At 41.1% G+C, this 6,772-nt stretch overlaps 1 non-coding gene across 1 annotated transcript; it reads right to left on the bottom strand.

The window, feature by feature from the left end:
• Positions 1-503: 503 nt before the first annotated feature.
• LOC148561424 (small nucleolar RNA R71) lies at positions 504-611 on the bottom strand. Its single transcript, XR_015886754.1, has one exon. It is a non-coding gene; the product is annotated as a small nucleolar RNA R71 (small nucleolar RNA).
• Positions 612-6,772: the final 6,161 nt, after the last annotated feature.

Genomic DNA, 6,772 nt, shown 5'->3' with positions numbered 1-6,772 from the left:
TTGAAGTAGATCCAGAACCTGAAAGGACTCTGAAGAGGAAACTAAGAGAAGCTAAATTACAACAATCTAGCAAGCACCTTTCAGAAATTTTCGAACAAGAAGAGGAGATGGCAGCCGAAAATAATAATAATACAAGGAGGATGCTTGGTGACTTTACTGCACCTAATTCCAATTTACATGGAAGAAGCATCTTCATTCCTGCCATTGGAGCAAACAATTTTGAGCTGAAACCTCAATTAGTTTCTCTGATGCAGCAGAACTGCAAGTTTCATGGACTTCCATCTGAAGATCCTTTTCAGTTCTTAACTGAATTCTTGCAGATCTGTGATACTATTAAGACTAATGGAGTAGATCCTGAAGTCTAGAGGCTCATGCTTTTCCCTTTTACTGTAAGAGATAGAGCTAGAGTATGGTTGGACTCTCAACCTAAGGATAGCCTGAACTCTTGGGATAAGCTGGTCAAGGCTTTCTTAGCCAAGTTCTTTCCTCCTCAAAAGCTGAGTAAGCTTAGAGTGGATGTTCAAACCTTCAGACAGAAAGAAGGTGAATCCCTCTATGAAGCTTGGGAGAGATACAAAGAACTGACCAAAAAGTGTCCTTCTGACATGCTTTCAGAATGGACCATCCTGGATATATTCTATGATGGTCTATCTGAATTGGCAAAATGTCATTGGATACTTCTGTAGGTGGATCCATTCACCTAAAGAAAACGCCTGCAGAAGCTCAAGAACTCATTGACATGGTTGCTAATAACCAGTTCATGTACACTTTTGAGAGGAATCCTGTGAGTAATGGGACGCCTATGAAGAAGGGAGTTCTTGAAATTGATACTCCGAATGCTATATTGGCTCAGAATAAAATATTGACTCATCAAGTCAATATGATTTCTCAGAGTCTGAATGGAATGCAAGCTGCATCCAACAGTACTCAAGAGGCATCTTCTGAAGAAGAAGCTTATGATCCTGAAAACCCTGCAATAGCAGAGGTGAATTACATGGGTGAACCTTATGGAAACACCTATAACCCCTCATGGAGAAATCACCCAAATCTCTCATGGAAGGATCAATAAAAGCCTCAACAAGGCTTTAATAATGGTGGAAGAAATAGGTTTAACAATAGTAAATCTTTTCCATCATCCACTCAGCAACAGATAGAGAACTCTAAACAAAATACCTTTAATTTAGCAAACTTAGTCTCTGATCTATCTAAGGCCACTGTAAGTTTCATGAATGAAACAAGGTCCTCCATTAGAAATTTGGAGGCACAAGTGGGCCAGCTGAGTAAAAGGATCACTGAAATCCCTCCTAGTACTCTCCCAAGCAATACAGAAGAAAATCCAAAAGGAGAGTGCAAGGCCATTGACATAGTCAACACAGCCGAACCTGGAGAGGAAGGGGAGGACATAAATCCCAGTGAGGAAGACCTCCTGGGACGTCTAGTGATCAATAAGGAGTTTCCCTTTGAGGCAACAAAGGAATCTAAAACTCATGTAGAGACCATAGAGATTCTATTGAACCTCCTTATGCCCTTCATGAGCTCTGATGAGTATTCTCCTTCTGAAGAAAATGAGGATACTACTGAAGAGCAAGTTGCCAAGTACCTTGGTGCAATCATGAAGCTGAATGCCAATTTATTTGGTAATGAGACTTGGGAAGATGAACCTCCTTTGTTCACCAATTAACTAAGTGATCTGGATCAACTGACGTTGCCTCAGAAGAAACAGGATCCTGGAAAGTTCGTAATACCTTGTACCATAGGCAACATGATCTTTGAAAAGGCTCTGTGTGACCTTGGTTTAGGGATAAACCTCATGCCCCTCTCTGTAATAGAGAAACTGAGAATCTATGGGGTGCAAGCTGCTAAAATCTCATTAGAGATGGCGGACAATTCAAGAAAACAGGCTTATGGACAAGTAGAGGACGTGTTAGTAAAGGTTGAAGGCCTTTACATCCCTGCTGATTTCATAGTCTTGGATACTGGGAAGAATGAGCATGAATTCATCATCCTTGGAAGACCCTTCCTAGCCATAGCAAGAGCTGTGATTGATGTTGACAGAAGTGAATTAGTCCTTCAATTGAATGGGGACTCCCTTGTGTTTACAACTCAAGGTTATCCTTCTATAAACATGGAGAGGAAGCATAAAAAGCTTCTCTCAAGACAGAGTCAACCAGAGCCCCCACAGTCAAACTCTAAGTTTGGTGTTGGGAGGCCACAACCAAACTCTAAGTTTGGTGTTGAACTCCTATATCCAAACTCTAAGTTTGGTGTTGGGGAGTCTCAACAATGCTCTGAACATCTGTGAGGCTCCATGAGAGCCCACTGTCAAGCTATTGACATTAAAGAAGCGCTTGTTGGGAGGCAACCCAATTTTTATTTATCTAATTCTATTTTTCTTGTTCTTTCATGTTTTATTAGGTTCATGATCATGTGGAGTCACAAAATAAATATAAAAATTGAAAACGGAATCAAAAACAGCAGAAGAAAAATCACACCCTGGAGGAAGACCTTACTGGCGTTTAAACGCCAGTAAGAAGCATCTGGCTGGCGTTCAATGCCAGAACAGAGCATGGTTCTGGCGCTAAACGCCCAAAATGGGCAGCATCTGGGCGTTTGAACGCCAGAATTGCACCCTGGAGAAGAGCTGGCGCTGAACGCCCAGAACAAGCATGGTTCTGGCGTTCAACGCCAGAAATGGGCAACAAATGGGCGTTCAACGCCCAAAACAAGCACCAATCTGGTGCTGAACGCTCAGAGTTGTGTGCAAGGGCATTTTGCATGCCTAATTTGGTGCAAGGTTGTAAATCCTTGAACACTTCAGGATCTGTGGACCCCACAGGATCCCCACCTACCTCCACTCACTTCTTCTCACCCCTCTTTCACACAATCCCATAAACACTCTTTCCCAAAACTCTTCACCAATCACCTCAATCTCTCTTCCCTATCACCACTTCACCACTCACATCCATCAACTCTTCCCCATAAACCTACCTCATAAACACCACCTACCTTAAAAATTCAAAATCAATTTCCCACCCAAACCCACCCTATATGGCCGAAACCTTACCCCCCTCCCTTCCCTATATAAAGCCCTCCATTCTTCTTCATTTTCACACAACACAACCCTCTCTTCCCCTTCTTGGCCGAAACACATCTCCCTCCTCTCCTCCATATTTTCTTCTTCTTCTTCATCTATTCTTTCTTCTCTTGCTCGAGGGCGAGCAATATTCTAAGTTTGGTGTGGTAAAAGCATAAGCTTTTTGTTTTTCCATTACCATTGATGGCACCTAAGACCGGAGAATCCTCTAGAAAAGGGAAAGGGAAGACAAAAGCTTCCACCTCCGAGTCATGGGAGATGGAAAGATTCATCTCCAAAGCTCATCAAGACCACTTCTATGATGTTGTGGCCAAGAAGAAGGTGATCCCCGAGGTCCCTTTCAAACTCAAGAGAAATGAGTATCCGAAGATCCGACATGAAATCCAAAGAAGAGGTTGGGAAGTTCTAACAAACCCCATCCAACAAGTCGGCATCCTAATGGTTCAAGAGTTCTATGCCAATGCATGGATCACTAGGAACCATGATCAAAGTAAGAACCCAAACCCAAAGAATTATATTACAATGGTTCAGGGAAATACTTAGATTTTAGTCCGAAAAATGTGAGGTTGGCGTTTAACTTGCCTATGATGCAAGGAGATGCACGCCCCTACACTAGAAGGGTCAACTTTAATCAAAGGTTGGACCAAGTCCTCATGGACATATGTGTGGAAGGAGCTCAATGGTAGATTGACTCCAAAGGCAAGCCGGTTCAACTAAGAAGATTGGACCTCAAGCCTGTGGCTAGAGGATGGTTAGAGTTCATCCAACGCTCCATCATCCCCACTAGCAACCGATCTGAGGTTACTGTGGATCGGGCCATCATGATTCATAGCACCATGATTGGAGAGGAAGTAGAAGTTCATGAAGTCATCTCCCTTGAACTCTACAAAATAGCCGAAAAGTCCTCCCCCATGGCAAGGCTAGCTTTTCCTCATCCCATCTATGTTACTCAGCTGGAGCTTCCATAGAAGGAGACATTCCCATTGAGGAAGAGAAGCCCATCACTAAGAAAAGGATGGAGCAAGCAAGAGAGCCCATTCATGGATCTCAAGAGACGCATGAAGCTCATCACCATAAGATCCCGGAGATGCCTCAAATGCATTTTCCTCCACAAAACAATTGGGAGCAAATCAACACCTCCCTAGGAGAATTAAGTTCCAACATGGGACAATTAAGGGTGGAACATCAAGAGCAATCCATCATCCTTCATGAAATAAGAGAAGATCAAAAAGCAATGAGGGAGGAGCAACAAAGACAAGGAAGAGACATAGAAGAGCTCAAGGACATCATTGGTTCCTCAAGAAGAAAACGCCACCATCACTAAGGTGGACTCATTCCTTGTTCTTACATTCTCTGTTTTTCGTTTTCTATGTTAAGTGCTTATCTATGTTTATGTCTTCATTACATGATCATTAGTAGTTAGTAACTATGCCTTAAAGTTATGAATGTCCTATGAATCCATCACCTCTCTTAAATAAAAAATGTTTTAATTCAAAAAGAACAAGAAGTACATGAGTTTTGAATTTATCCTTGAACTTAGTTTAATTATATTGATGTGGTGACAATGCTTCTTGTTTTCTGAATGAATGCTTGAACAGTGCATATGTCTTTTGAAGTTGCTGTTTATTAATGTTAAATATGTTGGCTCTTGAAAGAATGATGACAAGGAGACATGTTTTTTGATAATCTAAAAAATCATAAAAATGATTCTTGAAGCAAGAAAAAGCAGCAAAGAACAAAGCTTGCAGAAAAAAAAAAGAGAAGAAAAAATAGCGAAAAAAAATAGAAAGAAAAAGAAAAAGCAAGCAGAAAAAGTCAAAAGCTCTTATAACCAAGAGGCAAGAGCAAAAAAGCCAGTAACCCTTAAAACCAAAAGGCAAGGGTAATAAAAAGGATCCCAAGGCTTTGAGCATCAGTGGATAGGAGGGCCTAAAGGAATAAAATCCTGGCCTAAGCGGCTAAACCAAGCTGTCCCTAACCATGTGCTTGTGGCGTGAAGGTGTCAAGTGAAAACTTGAGACTGAGCGGTTAAAGTCAAGGTCCAAAGCAAAAGAAGAGTGTGCTTAAGAACCCTAGACACCTCTAATTGGGGACTTTAGCAAAGCTGAGTCACAATCTGAAAAGGTTCACCCAATTATGTGTCTGTGGCATTTATGTATCCAGTGGTAATACTGCAAAACAAAGTGCTTAGGGCCACGGCCAAGACTCATAAAATAGCTGTGTTCAAGAATGATCATACTGAACTAGGAGAATCAATAACACTATCTGAACTCTGAGTTCCTATAGATGCCAATCATTCTAAACTTCAATGGATAAAGTGAGATGCCAAAACTATTCAAGAGGCAAAAAGCTACAAGTCCCACTCATCTGATTGGAGCTATGTTTCATTGATAGTTTGGAATTTATAGTATATTCTCTTCTTTTTATCCTATTTGATTTTCAGTTTCTTGGGGACAAGCAGCAATTTAAGTTTGGTGTTGTGATGAGCGGATAATTTATACGCTTTTTGGCATTATTTTTAGTATGTTTTTAGTAGAATCTAGTTACTTTTAGGGATGTTTTCATTAGTTTTTATGTTAAATTCATATTTCTGGACTTTACTATGAGTTTGTGTGTTTTTCTGTGATTTCAGGTATTTTCTGGCTGAAATTGAGGGACTTGAGCAAAAATCAGATTCAGAGGTTGAAGAAGGACTGCCGATGTTGTTGGATTCTGACCTCCCTGCACTCAAAGTAGATTTTCTGGAGCAATATATCTCAAAATGGCGCGCTTCGAATTGCTTTGGAAAGTAGACATTCAGGGCTTTCCAGAAATGTATAATAGTCTATACTTTGGCCGAGTTTAGATGATGTAAAAGGGCGTTGAACGCCAGTTCTACGCTGCTGTCTGGAGTTAAACGCCAGAAACAAGTCACAAACCAGAGTTAAACGCCAGAAATACGTTACAACCTGGCGTTCAACTCCAGAAAGAGCCTCTACACGTGTAATATTCAAGCTCAGCCCAAGCACACACCAAGTGGCCCCCGGAAGTGGATTTATGCATCAATTACTTACTTCTGTAAACCCTAGTAACTAGTTTAGTATAAATAGGACTTTTTACTATTGTATTAGACATTTTATGATCTTCGGATCATCTTTGATCACGTTTTGGGGGCTGGCCATTTGGCCATGCCTGAACCTTTCACTTATGTATTTTCAACGGTAGAGTTTCTACACTCCATAGATTAAGGTGTGGAGCTCTGCTGTTCCTCAAAGATTAATGCAAAGTACTACTATTTTTCTATTCAATTCAACTTATTCTGCTTCTAAGATATTCATTCGCACTTCAACCTGAATGTGATGAATGTGAAATCATCATCATTCCATATGAACGCGTGCCTGACAACCACTTCCGTTCTACCTTAGATTGAATGAGTATCTCTTGGATCTCTTAATCAGAATCTTCGTGGTATAAGCTAGATTGATGGCGGCATTCATGAGAGTCCGGAAAGTCTAAACCTTGTCTGTGGTATTCCGAGTAGGACTCTGGGATTGAATGACTGTGACGAACTTCAAACTCGCGAGTGCTGGGCGTAGTGACAGACGCAAAAGGAGGGTGAATCCTATTCCAGTATGATCGAGAACCTCAGATGAATAGCCCTGCCGTGACAGAGCATTTGGACCATTTTTACAAGAGGAT

Source organism: Arachis ipaensis, chromosome B6, assembly GCF_059453495.1.
Source record: "Arachis ipaensis isolate K30076 ecotype BB chromosome B6, ASM5945349v1, whole genome shotgun sequence".
In the NCBI taxonomy this organism is placed as follows: domain Eukaryota; kingdom Viridiplantae; phylum Streptophyta; class Magnoliopsida; order Fabales; family Fabaceae; genus Arachis; species Arachis ipaensis.
The sequence above is the reverse complement of the archived record's forward strand: the minus strand, read 5'-3'. Positions and strand labels throughout refer to the sequence as shown.